Source organism: Acomys minous, assembly GCF_964271855.1.
Source record: "Acomys minous genome assembly, chromosome: 1".
NCBI classification, from domain to species: Eukaryota; Metazoa; Chordata; class Mammalia; order Rodentia; family Muridae; genus Acomys; species Acomys minous.
The window spans coordinates 14,611,588-14,633,026 of record NC_140483.1 but is presented as its reverse complement, the minus strand read 5'-3'; the positions used below and the strand labels follow the sequence as shown (position 1 = coordinate 14,633,026).

General features: G+C 48.6%; 1 protein-coding gene across 2 annotated transcripts in view; it reads left to right on the top strand.

Annotated features, from left to right (window-relative positions):
* ITPKB (inositol-trisphosphate 3-kinase B) overlaps positions 1-21,439 on the top strand; it is an 89,075-nt gene that overhangs the window by 4,341 nt on the left and 63,295 nt on the right. The window lies entirely within an intron of this gene.

Below are 21,439 nucleotides of genomic sequence, written 5' to 3'. Positions count from 1 at the left end.
GTCAGTCATTAGTAGCGCTTCCTAATTTCCGAAAGGTACGAGTGACCAAAGCTGCTGCATGTTGCTTTCACTTGGTAAAACGAAACACTTCATTTCATGATTCAGTCAGGCTGACGAGGATATCTGTTGCCTTACCTCAGCCTCTACTGCTAGGCAAAAGTGTGACAGGTAGGGTTCTGTGACAGGCCCCTGACCTCTGAAAGATGTGGTTGTGTGGTTATCTATGGGGTGAGCAACTGCTGAGCCTCACTGGTAAGTGAGGCAGGAGGGTGAGTTGTCCGAGCGAGGCACCTGCTGTCTCCTAAGGGGCACAAGGTGGAATGATAGGTCCGTCTTGGGTACGCTTTTACATGTGTGCTCGGGTACCTGACACTCTTGGCCTGCCTATGGCAGTGACAGGTGCTCATTCCTACGTGGTTAATCTCAGCTTTGGGCTGAGGTGTCAGTCTCTTCTAGAGGATGTAATTGTTGAAGCTGGCACTTCTAAAATGGTACAGCCTTTCTCTTGCCTCTCCAAGGGAGGATGAGGGAATTTCCTTGCCTGGCATGCGAGGGGTTGTCGGGCTAACTTGTGGGGGAAAGCCGCCTGGTGTTTTAGTGGGTAGCCTTCTTCTGGTTTCGTCTTGAATGTGAGATTCCACCCATTTGTAACCCCAATAACGTTCTCTATCCTTGGTGGGTGCGTTACAGTTTGGCTCACCGTGCTTTACTAAGAAATTTTGGACTCTTAAAAACACGATTCTTTTCAGCTTCCGCTTCAGAAATCATGGTCTAGTTTTGAAGATCAGCAACTTCCCCACCCCCCCACCCCCCGAAACTCTGCTTTCTGCTGATGATTTAGAGGCAGATGTGAATGCAAAGTAGAGTCCTAATCAGCCTGTCGTTCTGTGGCCAGGACAGGGCTCCGGGCATCTTGCACCTGCTGCCAGGCACCAGCGAATCACCTGTGGGCAGGCAGTCTGCCTGGTGGGGATGGTGATCTCAGGGTAGATGGAAAATGCTTCTCTTTGAAGGCGAGGCCCAATCTCTCTGCCCTCTGCTCAGCAGTTGCTAGTAAGAGAGGGTCTTCCTTCCCGCTTCTCCCATTTGCTTTGAAACCCCTGAGGCACAGCTGGCACGCCCAAATAGCTTTGTGTTGTTACCCATTTTCCACTCAGCCCTTTCTTGTGGTAGCTGAGGAGCTCTTACCTGCTGCTTATCAAAACAGCCCGATACATCCATGTTTGAAAACAAAGTCTTGTCTGGGAATGAGTTCAAGGGGAGATAATAATGGCAGGTAAACTTCTTTTCCCCTCTTTGTCAGAGTAAAACCAAATGAGTAACCAGGGAGGTAACTGGGGTTTTCAAGTTAGGCAAGAGGCCCAGAGGCGGAGGTGAGATGCTGACCCACTCTGCCTCCCACCATTGAACAGGTTTCTTTAGAGAACCACAGCTTGGAGTCAGGGAAAAAGGAATCCCCTGCCAGCCTTGCTTTCTGAAACATGTGAGGCAGAGAGAGAGAGAGAGAGAGAGAGAGAGAGAGAGAGAGAGAGAATAGAATATGTGTGCATGCACATATTGGGCTCAGAGGAGTATGGGTAACCAACTGGAAATTATGGGATCCTGGGGACTTTTGTGTTTTGGTTGAGAGCTTGTGCTATGAACAGATGTCTCTTCTTAGACTAATTGTGATGGGGAAGCGTATCTGGAACACCAAACCATGTGCTCAGTGGGTCAGAAGTCACTCATTACTTGAGACTGCTATTTTGTCTGCAGAAGGCAAGACGTCTTGATTAACCTGGGAGGCCCGTGGGCTGTCCTAAGTGGCCTTGCTTGTGCTTCTTCAACACCCATCGGAGGTCTTCCTGAACTTGCTTATGTGCACAGCACTGCTACACTACATCCGGGCACGTTCACACTTGCCCACTTTCCCTCACACGTGCTCACTCATGCTCACCCTCACCTTCACATTGCTCACATGCACTAACACATGCCTACACATGCTCACACTCAACTCCCGCCCACACTCACACCCATTCACTCAAACATGTAGGTTTGAAATGACATGCTCACGTAACCAACCCTGGCCCTCAGACCAAAACTAGACCCAAAGGATTTTCACCACTGCCCCGCCTTCCCACATGCCCTCCTCGGCCACTTTGACTCATGTGGGACTGAGTGTACAGGCAGGGGTGTGACATCACATCTACGTCTTAAGGATCACACACTTGGGCTTTGCTTGGAGGTAACTATCATCCATCTGTCTGCAGCAGCTTCGATTCAGGACCGTTCACACTTCCTGTTTCCTGAGATCTGAACAGAACCAAATGGCACTGAGCAAGGGTGCGGCTCTCTCTCTCTCTCTCTCTCTCTCTCTCTCTCTCTCTCTCTCTCTCTCTCTCTCTTTTTTCCCGTAGCAGAAATGATTTATTTTCTGATCTTCCCATATCATTCTATTCACGAGTCTGGGGCATTGAGATTCCAGGTAGAGAGCATGATATTATAATAAGAAGCATCTTACCTTATAAAATTGATTGGACTGATTTGTTCCAGAATTTTACTATCAATAATGTGTGTGTACAAAAATGAAACAAGGGTCCAGCAATTTGGCTCAGCAGGTAAAGGTGCTTGCTACCAGGCTGATGACCTGGGTTCAGTACCCTGAAGCTACATGGTAGAAGGAGAGAACTGAGTCCTGCAAGTTGTCTATGGCAGGCACAGCTACACACACACACACACACACACACACACCAGGTACACACACACACACACACACACACACACACACACACACACACCAGGTACACACACACACATATGCGTACACATGCACAAACACATGCATGCATGCATACATGCAAAAATTCATAAATCAAAATGTAAAAAAGTATATATATATATATATATATATATTTTTTTTTATCCAGAAACAGTGGTCTAGTACCTGTAGGCTATATAAGGAAGTAAAATACCAGAGAACCTCTGGGTTTTGGTGTTTACTACTTTTAAAGGCCATTGGAATTTTGTTTCTTTGATCTTTATTTTGAGGGAGTTATTAAAGTAGCTTTGTTTCTTTTTAGTGAAAAACAAACCTGTACACATAGCAAAATGTAACCTGTTTGAGATGGGTGTGTGTGTGTGTGTGTGTGTGTGTGTGTGTGTGGTGTTTTTGTTTGATTACCTAGTGCCGAGCACTTTGAAGTGGAAACTTTTAAAAAGGTTTATTTTCTTTTCGTTTGTGTATGTGTGCATGTGTGTGTGTAAACACAAGTGTGTGGAAGTGCTTCCAGAGGTCAGGGGAGTGTGTGGGAGCCCTGGAGCCCTGGATATTGAGAAAGGCACTCCAGGCCTGCAAAAGCAGCAAGCACTCCCAACTGAAGATGGGCGCTCCCCCCGTACCCCCTGCCCCCCCTCCCCCCCCCCACAGGGACTTCTAGATCTAGAGGCCTTGGAGTCATTTATCTGAAACTCTGGGCATTATTCTGATAACGAAACCAAGCTTCAAGGCATCAGGACCTAGAGCACACACTGGGGGGACCCTGGCTCTCTAGTACCATTTTCTCTTCCTCCCTTGTGCATAATTCGAGGGTGATTCAAGGGGGCCCATGTTTTGTTTTGTTTTGTTTTTTGAGACAGAGTTTCTCTCTTGTAGCCTTCACTGTCCTGGACTCTTGTAGACCAAGATGGCTTGAACTCACGGAGATGCGCCTGCCTCTGCCTCCCTGAGTGCTGAGATTAAAGGCGTGCCCCACCACGCCCAGCTAAAAGGTCCATCTTATTCCAGTCTTCTGCAAATGCTTAATTATAGACACTCAGCCCCAAATGTGGCGGTGTGAAGCATGCAGCAGAATGTCTGGGAGTGTGACCAGGATCCTTCGGCATGGACCTTGGTACCAAGGTCCAAACCAGGCACCTTTAAAAGTGTGCTTTTATTGAAGCCAGTTGATCGACGGCCCTGTCTCAGTTCCCTCCCTTTACCAGAAGATTGGCTGTTTGTAAATTCACATTAAACAAACACCAACCAACCAACCAACCAAAACACCATGAGATCAAAGCATCGGCACCATGCCGGAGGTTTTCATAGTAATCGCTCAGTGCTTAGGGACTGTGCTGATAGGATGCCAGAGCATTAACCCCAATGGATGTGTTCTGGCTACAGATAATAACCTTTGTCCCCGCCCCCCCAATGTGTAAGTTTGGAAACTGAGGCTTGGCTGACACAGAATCAACATATCCCTTAAAAGCGTTTGTCTTATCGGCGATGAAAGCCATCAACCAGTAAATAGATATGGAGGAAGAAAGGTGGAGTCTCAACATTACTTTTAATGAGAACAGTTTAAGCTCTGCAAAGATACATTTGGAGGCATGCCTTGCCTTTAGGTTTTAAATAAGAAAATAGCAAGCCTGCTAGCTTTTGACTGTAGAGAAGTGGATTTCAAGTATGGAGTAAATCATTCTCAGAGCTCTATTCCCAAGAGCTGAATTTGCTACCAAGCTGCCTTCCCGACTTTGTTGGCACATGCTTGCTGAATGTTGTTACAGATTAGATTCATTTTATATAGTTTATTTAAATTACCAGGAGTATTGATAACATTGTTTAGGCTTGTTTGATTTTGTCTGGTTCCAACTAAGCCACCTAAAGGTAGATTTTTTTTTTTAAAGAATTTAATGGAGAGAATTTAATCTTGTGGGGAAAGCTCTATAGTTTCAGATAATCAACAGGTGATTCAGAATTAACTCAGGAATTCTTCTAAATTACCTTGTGAAGCCAGGTGTGATGGTGTGTGCCTGTAATCTCAGCACACCCCCACCCAGGCTGGTACTGAAGGATTCCCAGTGTGCAGTCAGCCTGGACTGTATAGCAAATCCCTATCTCAAAAATAAGTAAATAAATAAATTATACTGTGGTGGAGTTATCAATTGGCGGAATCTATGGGTTTGGCTAGGAGCAGACAGACAGCTTGACATTAAAGATAGTGCTCTAGGCTCCATGACAAATACAGTGTGTGCGTGTGCACGCGTGTGTGTGTGTGTGTGTGTGTGTGTGTGTGTGTGTGTTGTGAGGGGGTGGTATGTGTGTATGTATGTGTGGCGTGTGTGTGTGTGTGTGTGTATGTATGTTATGGTATGTGTGTGTAGTATGGTGTGTGTGTGTGTTGTGTGGGGGGGGTGGTATGTGTGTATGTATGTGTGTGGTGTGTGTGTGTATGTTATGGTATGTGTGTGTAGTATGGTGTGTGTGTGTTGTGTGGGGGGGTGGTAAATGTGTATGTATGTGTGGTGTCTGTGTGTGTGTGTGTGTGTGTGTGTTGTGGGGGGGTGGTATGTGTGTATGTATGTGTGGGGTGTGTGTGTGTGTATGTGTGTGTATGTGTGTTTGTGTGTGTTATGGTGTGTGTGTGTGTGTTGTGGGGGGGTGGTATGTGTGTATGTATGTGGTGTGTGTGTGTGTGTGTGTGTTGCGACTCATTGTTCATGAACTTTGCTTCCTACCAACCATTAAACACTTTGGTTTTTTGAAAAGTTTGCTAGAGTGCCACATGCCCCTTTGGGATTTTAAAGGACCTTGAGAGTGTTGCATGGTCATATACTCTTAACTCACTGAGCCAACTAATGATGGTTCTACAGGTGGTTTCGACAGGATGAGCAGAGCACTCAGCGTTTCCTTAAGAACCATAGTGGGTGTCCCTCTGACTGTGGACGGCCATCTTGGAGGTCTGGAAGATTCAGCTATCTTGGTCTCAAGGTCCCAACCGTCAGCCTTGGCCGGAGCAGCTCTGTCACAGGGTCAAGCTGATGTCCTATTTGTCATGTCTTCCCTGAGCCTTCCTCCTCCATCCTGTCTCCCTGGGGGACACAGTAGCTCTAACCCATTTCCAGGTGAGCTATTAGTTTAAGGGCAGCTTGAGTCCCCTTGCCTGGAAGACAAGACACATAAGCATGTGTGATATCATTTTTTAAAACACAGCAAAATGTTTTCTCCTGGTTCCATGATGAGCACTGTCTACGTGTCCAGAACACTGTACAGTCGGGAAGCTACAGAATTCTTTTTCCCCCGATGGTCACATCTTACAGAAACAGCAGCACAGTTGGCACATGTTTAATGTTGTCATACGACTCCGTGTTCACATTCTTCTCCTGTGGCCTCTTTTTTTTTTTTTTTTAAGATTTATTTATTTATTTTAGGCAAATGAGTGCTCTATCGGCATGTACACCTGCAGGCCAAAAGAGGGCACCAGATCCCAGTATAGATAGTTGTGAGCCACTATGTGGTTGCTGGGAATTGAGCTCAGGTCCTCTGGAAGACCAGACAGTGCTCTTAACCGCTGAGCCATCTCTCCAGCCCCTCCTGTTGCTTCTTGAGTGGGTGGCTTCCTTACTCACCTTTGAAGACCCAACTGTGCTTTTAAAATATTTGTTAAGAGTCATTGAGATGGCTCAGTAGGTAAGGCACTTCTGTGCAAACCTGACGACCTGAGTTCAATTTCTGGAACCTTCTTCATAAAGGTAGAAGGAGAAAGGTGACTATACACAGTTGTCATCTGGCCTCCACACACATGCTGTGCCACACATGCATGCTCATACGCATTACACACATGCGTACAGCAACTATAATAAAATAACATGAAAAAATAAAATACTTGTCAAATGAGGGAGGGAGGGAGAGAAAAGGGTGTCTAATATTATCTAGCCACAGGAGAAGTGTTGAAGTCCTAAAAAGTCATGAAGGGCAAATAAGCACAGCGGAGGCAGGTTCATTGCTGACCTCCCTGATCCTGATGCTTCAAGGATAAGCAAGCTAGATTTGGGCTTAGAAGGCCTGGACCATACATGGTCAGTAAAGGATCGGAGAACCAGCGCTGAGAGTTTCATGCAACGGTGTTGATAAAGTGCCTCAGGCAGTGTCACAGAGTAGTGTCTCGGTAAATAAGTGACAGCACTATTGGAGGATTGTAAGCACTGGAAAGGCAGGGGAAACCCTAGGTTCTGTGGAAGAAAGTCTCTGTCACATCTCCGAGGCCTCGCTGTCCAATTTTTAACCCAGCACAGTCATACAGAGTGATTTGCCTCCGCCTGAGAGGCTGCAGCCGAATTTGTTTCCCAAAGCCTGGAATCCCCCAGCCACTGCACAGTTGGTGTCCCTCAGTGTGGCTTCACTGGCCACTTATGATAAAGCTGGTCTTAGTGTCCACCTCAGTCCCTAATACCCATACGCAGGCTTGAGAACTTCTTTTATGGTTTGGCCTCAAAAGAGAAGGGTTATAGAGCCTGGTCTACAGATGCACCTGCTCCACATGGGTGTCAGGGACCCAGGTCGGCTTGACACATTTGTGTAGAAGGTCACTCAGGGGAGACTCCCCTGGCATTTCCTATTTAAAGGTAGGAACTCCCAGGGTTTATGCAGCAAGGACTAGTTTAGGCTACTCATTTCCTTAGTCAGCAACATGCTGACATGCTTCACAATAGTTCTAAGAAGAATTCTTGGTCAGAAATACATTTCTTTTCCCCTTATTGAGATTTTTTTTTTGGACACTATATTAATTTGATATCATGTGATAGAACCCCACTCAACAAAAGGTCTCTCTTCAGGATACTAGCCAACATAACTTGAAAGAAAGAAGGGAAGGAAGGAAGGAAGGGATTAGTGTGATGGCTCAGCAAGTAAAGGTCCTTGCCCCCCAACAATGCAAACCTGCCTCCCTGAGTTTAATACCCGGAACCCATGGGAAAATGTACGCATAAATATGTACAGAAAAATGAAAGAAAAGGAAGCTTTATAAATAGCCAAAAAGGAGCTCTGCAGGAGAGTGGCGGCAGAGCCAATCTCTTTGGTGCCAGGAAGGGGATTTAGGGCGTTGAGCGTGCTAGGCAAGCACTTAACTGCAGGCCTGGGACTGCAGACCTTCAAAGTGCTTTTTAAAAAATGTTGAGGTGAAGTCTCACTAAGTTGCCCAGGCTGGCTTTGGACTCACCTTATAGCCCAGGCAGGCCTTGAGTTTGGGACTGTCTTATGTCACCCTCCGGGATAGCCATGATTATAGGCCCCATGTATGGCCTGCGCTGGTGAGGCCTGGTTACTGCCCACTCTTGTGTATGATTTCATCTAGGGTGGGAGGAGGCTCTGTTTGTATTTCCTCATCTCGGAGTGAGTAGGAACTGGTTCAGGCATGCTGGGTGGTGGAGGTTAACTGTCATCACCCTCCTGGAAGCTCGCGAAGCTTGCTGCTAGCCTATTAATCTTCCATCTTACTTTTGCGGGAAGATTTGGATAGAAAGGAAAAATGAAATGATACAGAATGACAGGCGCAGTTGTGGAGATACTTTCACTGACCTCTGACCTCTGACCAAGATTAGGGTTGGCCTAACCTAGAGAAGATACTGGTTGATGCAATGCAGGGGGCTGGTCCTCCTGGAAAGTCACTCCCCTTGCTTACTTTATAAAGTTGGTCCTAAGGCATCATGGAGGGGACATACACGAGGCGCTCTTGCCCTTAGCTTTGGGCTTTTGAGTGTAGTTTCCTCTCATTAACTATCCTAAAGAGTTCCGTACATCCTGCCCCTCTCTTCCTCTAACCCGTTTAATCAGAATAAATAAATGATTGTACTGTTATCCAGGAAGCTGCACTGCACCGCATACGGCTAGCGCTTGACATTTTTGCCCACCAGTGGGGAATGTCAGCCTGCTTCAGTGCCGGGTGGGGGTGAGGAGTGGGAGGGTGGGTGTGCATGTGAGTGTGTGGGTGTGCATGTGAGTGTGTGGGTGTGCATGTGAGTGTGTGGGTGTGCATGTGAGTGTGTGGGTGTGCATGTGAGTGTGTGGGTGTGCATGTGAGTGTGTGGGTGTGCATGTGAGTGTGTGGGTGTGCATGTGAGTGTGTGGGTGTGTGGGTATAGAGGGCCGTGAGCCGATTGCCTGGTGCCTAGCTATCTACCCCACTCAATCTGCAGTCTCTCTTGGGACCTGGGCAACCACAGAGGAGGTCACTTCACCATCACCGCCGTCCCCACCCGCACCCCCCTCCTCCTCCCTTTCCCATCCCCCACCCCGTGTCAAGCAGCTCCCAGCAAGTGACCCCCCCCCCCTTTCTGCTCACATTCTTTCCAGGCTCAGTTCAATTTGTTTTTCTCCTTGCTATGGCGATTGATGACCGGGGTTGTGAAATGTATAATTGGGCAGCATCTCCTCTCAGTGTCTCTTCCCCAGTTCTGTGGGAGCTGGTGTTTGTCTAATCCCCTGCTGATGCACACGTGAGTGCTGGCTTCTCATGAGCCAGCCATCTAAGAGGCAGATTTAGTAACACAGGCCTCCCCAGCGGTGGGGACAGGGTGCTGGCCCCGGGTGGAAGGGGACGTGGGAGTATCACTTCTGTAATCCTTATCTCACCTGAATCTGGTAGCAGGAAGCTGGAGAAAGGCTGTGTGCTACAGTGACTTACACAGTTTAATCTCTTAACAATGCCAAATGGAAAATCGAACTCCCTGCCAGTGGCTTAAGAAATGGCAGGGAGATTTTGTCAGGGTCAAATAATCCTGAGACCACAGGTCACAGAGCTGAGGGCCGGGAGCACACACTGGTGGCTATGTGTTAAAGCGGGAAGGACCGGAGGGCACTGTTAGTGTTTGAGAAATGGTTACAAAGTCCTTTAGAGGTACTTGCACAGTGTGACTTATGAGAACTTCATCTGTAGGAGGTGGCCGAACCATTCCCTTCTCCTTGGCTTTGTTTGCCTGTTTGTTTTTGAGGTGTCATCTTGTAGCCTGCTCCTCCTTCCTCCTCCGCTTAAGTGCTGGGATTACAGGTGTGAACCATAGCACGCCTGCTTCTCCTCCTCCTCCTCCTCCTCCTCCTCCTCCTCCTCCTCCTCCTCCTCGCTTCACTGTAGGAACCACTTCCTAGTGCTATCTCGCTTATTCAGGCAATTTGGAAGGCCCCTGCTGGCGGTCTTCTAAGAACTTTTCTGAGTGTACCTAGGACTGGTTTAGCAAACTGAGGATGCTAGTGGCTCCTGGCTTCCAGGAGAGCATATAGTCTTTCCTTCCTAAGTTAGTTTTAAGTTTGAGGACTGTGACAGTACTTTTAAAAGCTGTCTTAAAAGAGGGATGGGCGGGGCGAGCACTAAGCCAGTGAGAGGCGTTGCTTAATGAGAACTTGCAAGGCTGCTTACAGATGATCATTGTGTCTACAGCAGGGCGGGTCCTGACACGGGCAGAGCAGAGAGCAAGGAATATGGAACGGGAAGACAGTCTGGGTGACACCCCATTTCCTCTTCAGCTAGACTAAAGTCTCCTTCTGCCTGAGTGGCCATCCTGGCCAGAATCATCAGGATACGATGCCCCCTCATGCTACGGTCTGCTCATCAGTGGGCACAGCAGGAGGCTGTATGTAGCAGGTGTGATGTCACAAAGCAGGGGTCTCCCATTTTCAGGGCAGGACCGGATGGATGAGGTGGGGCTGCACCCTATTTAGGATCTGAGGGTGCTTGATGGTAGCAACCCACGTCCCAGCCTTGTGTTGGTTGACTCAGGTATGGTCTGAAAACTGAGAGAAATTCAGGCTTGAAGCTTGAGTTTTCCTCTTGGTTTTTCAAGGCAGGGTTTTTCCTGTGTAGCCCAGGCTGTCCTGGAATTCATTCTATAGACCAGGCTAGCCTTGAACTCAAAGATCCTCTTGCCTCTGCCTCTGCCTCTTGAATGCTGCGATTATAAGCATGGCTTGAGTTTTCATGGACCACCTAGTATAAGTTGTACCCACCCGTGCTGGGTACCACTTCTGTATTGTTAAGCCTTGGGTTGTATCTGGCAACTTCTGCATCTCTTCTCATGGAGATGGGTCTCCTTTTCAGTGGCTGCCCAAAATAGCTGGCATTTACATGGCGCTCCTGCCTGCTGGTACCTGCTGAAGAGAGTGGCTTGTTGATGCTGCCTCTGTCCTTGCAGCTCTACCCTCTGAAATATGGTGATGACAACAGACATGTGCGTAATTTGCAAAACTCACGAACAAGTCGTATTGCCATTGGCCAAGCACGCTCATGAAGTATGAGTTAATAAATAATGACTCGGTGTGGGCGTGTGCAACTCAGGAAGTTCGGTATGTGATGTGGAGCAGGGAGTTGAGGAGGAGTTGGGTTTGGACAGCCACCATTGGGTACAGAGCGTGGGGTAAAGGGCTGATGGATCGCTGCCTCTGTTGGAAGTCTCAAGCAGAGGCTGTCCAGGATTCAAAAGGCTCTGTGAGGCCCGAATGGAAGAGAGCCACCTTCCCAGCTCAGGAGTGGCTGTGTGTGTAATTCCACAGAAACTGGTACTCAGCTAAGGGACGATGTGGGACTTGGGCAGTTATCTTATACTTGGGAGGCCACAGTGGGGTCCTGGGCTTCTCATACCGGATCTCAGTTGCTTAGAGGGACACAGTCTGGAGGGATAGAGGGAGTCCTATTCCACAAATATCACAAAACCTGAGGGAGGTACTGGGGCTGAGTGATACTGGGTAAGAAGCCTAACTGTGGACACAGGCCGGTCTCTGAGTCAGGGTTAACTAAGCACTGTCACTCCCTTACTGTGTGATCTCAGAGAGATGCTTAACTTGTCAATACCTCAGTTTCATCCTCCACAAAATAGGATGGACAAGTCCCAGCTAAGATTCTTGAGTCTCATGTGTATGTTTGAAGTGCCTAGCAGACCATCTGCTAATAACACAAGATGCTCAGTACATGAGGGCCAGCCCTCAGCCTCTTGTACTGGTCTTGCAACCTCCACTGACTGTCCTCTTTCCTTTGAAAGTGAAGCAAGACGCCCAGGGAATATTTCTAATGTAAGCACTTCTCCCTTGTCTAAGAAATAAAGCGGTTCAGGAGCCTTGATGCTGAGATTTATAAAAAGGTCTGTGCTGGAACAGGCAGGTTCTGTGGTGCAGAGAAGCAAAGTAGTCTCTTGAGCCAGCCAGGCCTGGATTCACACCCTTGCTCTGTCTCAGACTTTGCCGAGATATTGGGGGTCTGAGTCTGTTTCCTCACCCCTGTCAGGAGGATAATGGCCTCCCCGTGGGACTTGAGACAAGACTATGTGACTCATAGATGATGCAGGGTGGGCCTGGGGATCAAGCACTAGCCCTTTCTGTGCTTTAGAGTGTCCTGCATCACGACCTTTCGTCTCAGGTGCAGGACAAACTAGACAATGGAATTTACATCGTCAAGGAGATCCCTGAGTTTGGTTACTAGGACTCAGAACGTGACGTCTTACAAACAATCCTCTGTTTTCAGCTGTTGGCAGAGGGTGTCTGGTTACTGGCTCTGGGGACTAACCTATTTATTCTGTTTTGGAGATGGAAAGTGGCTGAGGTTACACTGCACAGAAAGCCCAGAGTTAGGGGTGTGGGAGGTCCACCCTTCCTTCCTCTCCCTCCAATCCTCTGCTGTCTTCAAGTGGCTTGTGAACACAAACGACTGAGATGTGTGTGCGTGGTGCGTGTGTGCATGCACGTGTGTGTGTGTGTGTGTGTGTGTGTGTTGCATATGTGCATGTGTGTGTATGGATCCCTGGAGCGTTGTATGCAGATTGGCCTTGTCACATGTTTGAAGCAGGGTCCTTCTGAGTTGCAGGTGCTTTCTTTGACTAGAGACTAGTGATGCCCGACACCTATACATTTCACAAAGACTTGGCACCAGGAAGCTGTGGCCTGTGTGGCCCCACCCTCTGACCTCTGCCTCTCCCAGGACTCCCTAAGTTCCAGGGTTGCTCTTTGCCATCAGCCATGGGCTAGGATGGTGGAGTGGGATGGAAATACAGCTGGGTGACTGGGCAGAACTGACGAATCTGAAGGCTACCAGCTCCCTTCTGAGTCACAGGCAGGTCTGGGGGACCCCCAAAGACCCTTCGGGGCCTGAATAATATGGTGACAAGTTCTATCCCAGTAGCACAGGCTGACAACCCCACAGTTGTGGGTTCCCCTGTACCTCTGCTATGGCTGGGGTGCATGGTACAGCAGCTCCTTTCCTTCTTGGCTGTGATGTGATACAGACACCTATGACGCCAACCCTTAGGCAGTCCAGAGAACCTTGTAAAGGCCTAGTAGGCCCTGTCGGTTCGGGAGGTGCTGAACTCCCCATTTGGCGCTGTGTGTCTCGGGCCTAGCTTGCACGGGCATCTCTGCACCTCTCCAGGTTCCTTCTGTCGTGGACAGGATGGAGAGGCAGATGTCCTGGAGGAAGAAGACTGTAAAAGAGCTTGTTACAGGTCAGTAATTAGTTTTAATTTCAAGTGAAAGCCTTCTGGAGCAGCGTCTGGGATACTGTTTACCTTGCGGCATTGCACACAGTACGTTAGCAGTCAGCTTTCCCCAGAAAGCCATCTCCTGCCTGCTGCAGCTTGCTGTTTTCTCTGGGGAGCTACACCAAGTTGCTTAAGGCTGGGGCTGGAATATGGCTCGATAGCAACGCGCTTGCCTCGCCTGTAGGACACTCTGGGTTCACCCCCCAGCCTTGAGGGAAAAACACTCTAGCTGATGTTCTAGCCTGATCTACAGCTCCTGGGTTGTCACTGTTAACCTCGAACGCCAAGGTGCTTTGGGAAGACAGGAGGAGCTTCTGGAAGTTAAGTGATGGTGAACCTTAGGGGTTCAGTGACTAGCTTGAGGGGACAGTGCCTTGAGTTGTCCACATGGTAGATTGCTGGAGACCCCTCTGACTGTAATTTGGGAACCTGTGCCTCTGATTCTGGAAATATTTTAGGAAAGATGGGATGGAGACAACTTGGACTTGTGGTATTTCTTATGAAACTCTCCAGGAGCCATAATTTTCCTGCAAATTCTGTGTGAAATAACCACTTGTCATGAGCCACTAGCAGTGCTGAACAGCCTTAGTATGCACACTGACGATAAAGAGTATAGCAACCGTGGTTTTTAGAGTAGGTTTTGTATGTTGGCACAGTGCATCGGCACGTTGCATAAATTGCTTTTGCTTGATTTTTTTTTGTAAGGCATGTTTCACCTTCCTCCTTTTAGTCGAGGAGACTGCCAGTTCCAAGTTCATAGCTCGGGTTTGAGCCCACTTGCTGCATCTCCTCTGTTGTCTGTAGGCAGTCTGCTGGAGATCGAAGGAAGGTGGCAGGGCTCTGTGCAAGAGAGCCCAGAGTTACTTTGGGGTGAGGCGTGGGCTTTGAGAGGACCTAGTCTTAAGTGTATTGATTACAGTCAGAGATGGATGGAATGCTGGGAGATGGTTAAGATCCCTGATCTGATTGTCGCACGGGTAATACTACACCTAAGGAAAGAAAGACAGTGTGTGTTTGTGGCCGCTCCCAGCAGCGTTCGAGTCTGGTTCAGAATCAGTTTTCTATTCCTGGAGGTGGAACTGAGAGAGGGCTTGTCCTTCCAAATCAATGTGTCTTTGTTTAATAATATGGATTCAGTGGATGTAACTGTGGGGAAGACCAACTAAGGAAGCTGCCTTGCAGCCCCCCAGGCGATGGGAAGAAAAAGATGGCCGGAGCAGATCGTAACTCCCGGCTGCTCTCCCAGCTGCTCAGCCAGAGCCAGGCTCAGAGTAGCTGACAGTCGTGCCCCCTGGTACCCATCCTGTAGCCCTATCCCCAGGGACTCTGCTTGCCGCAGAAGGAGAGGACAGGGATGGCAGATGGGTGTCAAATGCAGCATCCCCGCATTCTGGAGCAAGGGGACCCTGGCAACGCCACTGGCCTTTTGAGTGAGCCGCATGACCACTGCTGGAGACTGGTAACACGTTAGCAATTCAGCTGGAATTGAGGGCAATCAGGATAGCTTACTTGCCTACAGACCTTACCTAAATCAGGATACTATTCTTGGCTGGGTGAGAGAAAGGAGGATGCTTTATTTCCGGGGTGGAGGTGGGGGGCGGGGGATAGAGACCCCAGCTTCCGTACCTGGTTGCCTTGGGGTTCCTTACTCAGACTGAACCTTGAACTCCACGGACACTGCGACTCTTCTTAAAGACAAAGGAACATAGCATTTGCCCCCACGGGAGCACTGCAGAGGCCATTCGGGACTGTGGGTGACCAGTCCTGGGGTACAGTCAGTCTGGTTGGAGTGATGGTGGCCTCTTGGGGATTCCTGAGTTTGAAGTGTCAGACTGTATCAAATGAACATGTGAATGTGCTTTTGTGGAAGCACGCACTCATTTCTCTCCACAACAACTGCCCTGAAGTTGGTGGAACCTATCCATGGGAGATGTGTATTTACTTAGGTTTGAGGTGTGCTTTTTTTTTTTAATTTTTTTCTTTTTCTTTTTTTCTTTCTTTCTTTTTTCTTTTTTCTTTCTTTCTTTTTTTTTTCTGGCTTATTTATTTAATTTCAAGAAACTGCTAGACTGCCTTCCAGAATGGTCATCTCATTTTACACTCTCTTAAGAGTGTGAGTGATGGGATCGTCTCCAATCATAGCCAGCACTGGGCATTGTTACTCTTTTAAAATTGAGCCATTCGGACAGTGAGGCTTTATAAAGGTTGCCCTTTTGTTTGTAAATATCTATTTATTTAGGGGTGTTGGGGATTGAACTTAGGACCCAATTGTGTCAGGCAGGTGCTCTGCCACAGAGTTACCACATCCATAGACTTCTAATGTGCTTTTAATTTGTTTACACCTAATGGCTCCTGGTAGTAAACACCCTTTTATGTTCTTACTGCATCCTTCTATTAAGTGGTCTGGCTTTTTTTTTTTTAATGACAGGATGAGGGATTTAGTGCTTGCCTACTGTGTGTGAGGTCCTAGGTTCCAGCTCTAGCACTGGGGGAAGAAGAATTGCACAGAAGTGCTATGGGAACAGGGCAGTGTGTCCAAAGCCTTGGGCCCCAGTGTGAGTTCTGCCTCCTAGGGAATGGTAGGTGAGGGGGCCTTTCTGCTCTTACCACCTTCCAGTCCAACCTAGAACACTGCCCATTGGTTGGGTACTCTTGGTGGCAGGGTGGCAGTCCAGCCCACGAATCCATCCTGTCCCGTCCTGTCCTGTCCTGTCCCACCCTGTCTCCACGGGACCCCTCCCAGGCTGACTCAGGTTCCGTATTTAAGAAAAATTGTCTGTGGGTTGTTGGGCCTGAAAATAAAAGCAAACAAACAAGCAGATGTCCAGTTGTCTCCTCACTGCTACCATTGTCTTCGGCTCCCTCTGGGTCTCTTTGGAAAAACAAAACATACCCCGCCCCTCCTCCAATAAAAATAAATAAGACATCGAAGGGAAGGAGAGACCCTGAGTGTGTTTCCCCATGCCAGCCTGCTCCCACAGGCCGTCAGGTTGCACACAGGGTTTCTCCCTTTCTCCAACCTTCCCCCTTGCTCTGACAGGGTGGGTCCGGTTGAAGCCCATGTCACGTGATGAGGACCAGTGCCCCCGGCTCTGGGGGTAGCCGGCTTCTACCAGTGGTCCTTGCCTTTTGGTCTCTACAGCTTAGGCCTGCTCTTTGGATTCAGTTTTGTGATTTAATTGTGTTAAAGGCTCTAGAAACGCTTCTCCTTTTTTAATTTTAATGTCATGGAAAATGAGTATATAATTTAAAGGTGTTTGCCTCATCGGCTGGTGACTAACGTCATTCTCTTTAAAGGTGGCGGCGGGTTTCGGGGTTCCTCCTTCTTGGGGCTTTGCCAGCCTGAGCTCCAGCTGGGGGGCTTGTCTTCATCCGGAATCAGGGGGGACGCCACCGTGTGTGCTCAAAATGTGTTTGGCCTTGTCGGTCTGGCCAGTAGTGCGCTGGATTTTTTGACTGTGAAAGCAAGCAAGTGCCTCAGCCCGGATTCTAACGAATCACGAGGACTGAAAAGGTGTGTGGTCTGTTCCTTAGTATAGGGCTTGAAAAATCTCCTTTGGTGAGTTTGTGCTAAGTTGTTCCAAAGAAAGGATTGTTTTCTATATGGGCGTGAAGGGTTCTCACTCGGATCCTTAAAGCCTCGGAAGGAGAAATAGTCCTAGAAAGGCAGATGCCCACTGACGTCCACGCTCTCCCAAAGGTCCACAGGAACTACCCAGCTCCGAGAGGAGGGGCCGTGAGACACATGATGGCTTGCCTTGAGTATTTTTCTGGTTTGATACATTTGGAGAAACTGGAGATGGTTTGGTGTTGTCCAACAGATTTTTTTTTAATTAAAAATCTCACTTGCTTTATTGATGATTCAAATTAAAATTCAATGTTTGTGTTGAGTTTTATTTAGCCCTGAGACCGCAGCTGGCTATTAGCAAAAACTCTTACTCAAATCCCTTCCTCTAGATGGCCTTGGTATTTGCAGTGAACTCAAATTCTTCTAGATGGGTGAGTGTGTTTGTCTTCTGCTCTCCCCGGGGGGATCCCTGTGCGTGCCAGACAAGCACTCTGCGAACCAAGCTGTACCGGGTCCTGTCCTTTGCACAGAACTAAAGTAAGAAATGTACCAAAAGCGGCACAGATTATGCATGCATATGCGTTCTCCCCCCTCCCCTCCTCCACAACAGGGTTTTATCTTTCAGAAGGTGATGAAATGAGTGAACTGACCCTTGAGCTACACAGCCCACACTTAATGCACACTGGCAGTTAGCAATAGCTACACGGGATTGTGCGTGTCAGTGGCCGAGGGCACATTACAATACTCGGACACCTATTATACAGTGGGTAGTGCGTGAGAAGCTAAGTGACATGCTTAAAATTGCAGCAATACAGGAGTTGGGGGGGGGGACCTCAAACATTCTCATTCTAGGGCTGAGTCTTTCAACCTTGTCGCTAATGGCATTTTGGGACAGTTAATTTGTTGTTGTTGTTGCTGCTGTGGGAGACACTGTAGAATATTTGGCAGCGCTCTTGCCTGGGTGCCATGGCACTCACCTGTCACATCCAAGCAACTCAGGAGGCTGAAGCAGGAGGATTGTTTGAGCCCATGAGCAGCGAGGGTGGCACAGTGAGTCCTTGTCTCAACAACAAAAGACTCAGATATGTGTCTAGGTAGCTCTGCAGGGCTGGTGGCCCTCGTCAAGAGGCGCAATTGTAAAGCTTCCTCTCATAAACATTGCTTCCTCCGGTTTTCCCAGAGAAAGGAGCATGCATTCCCTAAGTGTGTTGTAGAGATGTAAGTACAGATTTCGGGTGGAAACGGAGGACAGACGCCACCACGGTCCGAGGCTGTGAGAAAGAGAAGTGTCTTCAGAGGTGGCCCTGATTAGCTTGAATTTTGAAGGCATTGACCTGGTCATGCAAACACGAGAAGACAAGGCAGGCTTGCACAGTGTGTGCATGTGTGACAGGGAGTTGGCTCTGGCCTCTTCTTCACACACACACACACACACACACACACACACACACACACACCATTGCTGCATTCTTGTTTTCTTCTCTTGGCAATGCGATTCCTTCTGGAGGGCAGGATGAGATAAGTGCGTTGCAGTAATGGGCAGCCTCCCATTAAGTTCCTGAAAGCAACAAAGCGTCCTTCCATGCTACAGACCTGATCCAGGAGATGGGTCGGCTCCCTCTTGTCCTACTCTGCTCTTGCACTGATGATGCTCAGCGCCACGACAAAGGGAACAGGCATGGCAGGTTACCCGCAGAGGTGTAAAGCTGCATCCCAGAGACACGACGCATCGCTTCTGCTTACATTCGCTTGGCCGAACAAGTCTCGTGCCATCACCAAACTGAGGAGCCAGGGCATAGGGCCCTACTATGTGCCCAGAAGAACTGGAAGCATTTGAGAGTTAAAATGAATGTCTGGAACTTTGGGGTGTGTTTTGTTGTTGTTGTTGTTTGGTTGATTTGTTTTGAAAATAGAGCCTATGGGTGGTAGATTATTTGATGAGGCAGGTCCAGGACATTAGCAGCCAACTGAACATGAGGACACATCCTTTAACTGTTCATGTGTAGAAAGAGCAGCTTGAAAGCCTAAGCCCAATGTCATGGGAATGGCATCCCCTGTAAATCTAGCCTTACGGTGCTGTGCTCCACGGGTATGCCACAGCCAGTCCTGAGATGAGTCTGGGAAAACCCAGACACAGTCCCCTCTCCTTGCTAGAAGCTCCTTCAGGCCCCAGCTCTGCCCCAAGCCCTGGCGTGAGGAGATAGGAAGCTGGCTGCTGTGGATCTAAAATGGGATGGGACCGGAAACCTATGACCAGAGCAAAGTCCGTGTCATTCCTGACAGAGGGGCATGGAGGTCTTAGAATAACAGATAAAAATAGCAGTTGATTGCCACTTCCCTCCTCCTCAAGCATTTACTCCAAACCTGATTCCACTCCGTTTCTGAACCATGAAGTGGACATTAAGTGTGGGGTTGGGGTGGGCACTGGCGCCCACTAACCAGACAGAAACAGTCAGTCTGGAGATTGGGGGTGGGGACAGCACAGAGGTGGGAAGAGCAGCTGGGTTCAGGGCCTGCTCATTTCTGGGTCTTATCAGACCCAGAATGGTTGTATATGCGCATGTGTGTGTGTGTGTGCTTGCAACTTATAAACATGGGGCACATATGTATATATGTATCTGTTTGTATACATGTGTTGTGTAAGCTCGTGTGTGTATGTATGGGTGTGTGTATATGAATGTAGATATATGTTTGTATATATGTCTATATATGTATAGCATGCCATTTATGTGTGTCTATGTGAGGATATGTATGCATATGGGTATGCATTTATATGTAGTATGTACTTTGTATGTATGTTATAGCTTTTTCCCTGGGTATGGCATGATGGAGCAGTGAACCCCTGAATGCTATAGTGAGCTTGCAGAGTGCTTGGTCTGTGACCTGTGGCCATAGCAGTGAAGAATGGCATTGGTGACAGGACAGTTAGCACTCACCAGTAAAAAGAGAGGGAGGGAAAATCCTTACTCCCTCCTGACACGCTGCCACAAGCCATCCAGCCACACTGCCACATGCCATCTTGGGAGGTTCTAGAGCACGTATAGGAGGTGTGAAGTTAACTGAAGATCAGACTACAGTAACGCAGGTTTGGTGAAATTGTCACCTATTTATTCTGAAATAAGATGCTATTGGACACTTAGTGATGGCATTTCTATACTCTGACCCGAATTGTTCTTTTCTCACCAGAGGGCAGGGGCGTTTCCTGGAACAGACTTCCCTGAGCAGGGACCCACGGGCTGGCAGGAGCCCAAAAGCTCAGAGTTCAAAACAGACAGGTGGGCTTGAGTGAGGCACAGTCTGAGGAGTGTAGGACCAGGCCAAGCACAGCTTCCTCCCTCGGGTGTGTGTGTGTGTGTGTGTGTGTGTGTGTGTGTGTGTGTTTTCCCTGCCCCGTGACTGCCATGCCTTCTGCATCTTGATTTTTCTCGGTTGTGAGATGTGCATACTGCATACAGCTCAGCAGACCATGTTTGCAAATGTCTGGGCTCTGGAGGTTTGAGCATAGGAAGCTTGGCAGGAAGACACACACAGCCTGGGTTGTCTTTGCCTTTTTCAGTTGCCTGCCTTGTAGGAGTGGCTGGCCACACCTGCTTCCCCTCCACTCTGCTTCAGATTAGGGCTGTGGGCCTGGGTGGGTCCTGGAAGCCCTGGAGAAGGCCGTAGGCTGCTGGGGGGCTATGGCGGCAGGCTGAGAGCAAGGGTTGTCTTCTTAGTGAGCCTTACCGTGATGGGAGGGAGCTGGTTAAGCCTGCTGTTGCCCTGGCCCTGAGGTTTCCGGAAGTCACAGGTGCTATGTATGAAACCACATGGTTACCTCTGCCTTGTGAAGTTTCCATTTCCACCCTCTGGCTTTTGCTGCACACTGCTGAGGAGGAGGCTTCCTGAGTCTCCCCTGGAGCTTGGGGCCAGACCAGGAATGCAGTCTATGGGCAGAAAAAACCTTTCCTCCAGAAGAGCCCTGTGGAGCTGGCTGGAGAAGAGGGAGAACACGTGTGTGTGTGTGTGTGTGTGTGTGTGTGTGTGTGTGTGTGTGTGTGTGTGAGAGAGAGAGAGAGAGAAAGAGAGAGAGAGAGAGAGAGAGAGAGAGAGGGAGAGAATTACACCTCCCTCCCATCGGACAGCTCGTGGCTGGAGCAGTGGACCCTGAGAAGGGCGTGGGCAGCACTCCCAAAGAATTCTGCCCAGCCTTTGGCATCTCCATGACAAAATGATGGGAGGGCCAGACGGGTAGGTTATGGCTAAGCACCCTTTACCTGAAGTTTCCTTGGGTGGCTTTGCCAAACAGAGCACGACTGACATTTTGGGTAAGGTAGGTCTGCTCGTGTGATCACTTAGTGTCTTTGGCCCTTGAGTAACCCTTTCAAATCATTCGCCACACACATCCACACACACACTTATACACACACACACACACACACATACTCGTACACATACACACACCCCCCCACACACAATGGCTAACAATGAAATAGCTTAAATGCCTATTCAGGGCATTGGCCCAATGTTTTTAAGTGATAAAGCTGTTTTTAATCCTCAGTGAATTGGAGAATCCTCATGTCTGTTTCATCTTTGTCTGTTCTTTGTGCATCTTAACGAGCATCGTTCCTTCGGGCAGGGCCTTCC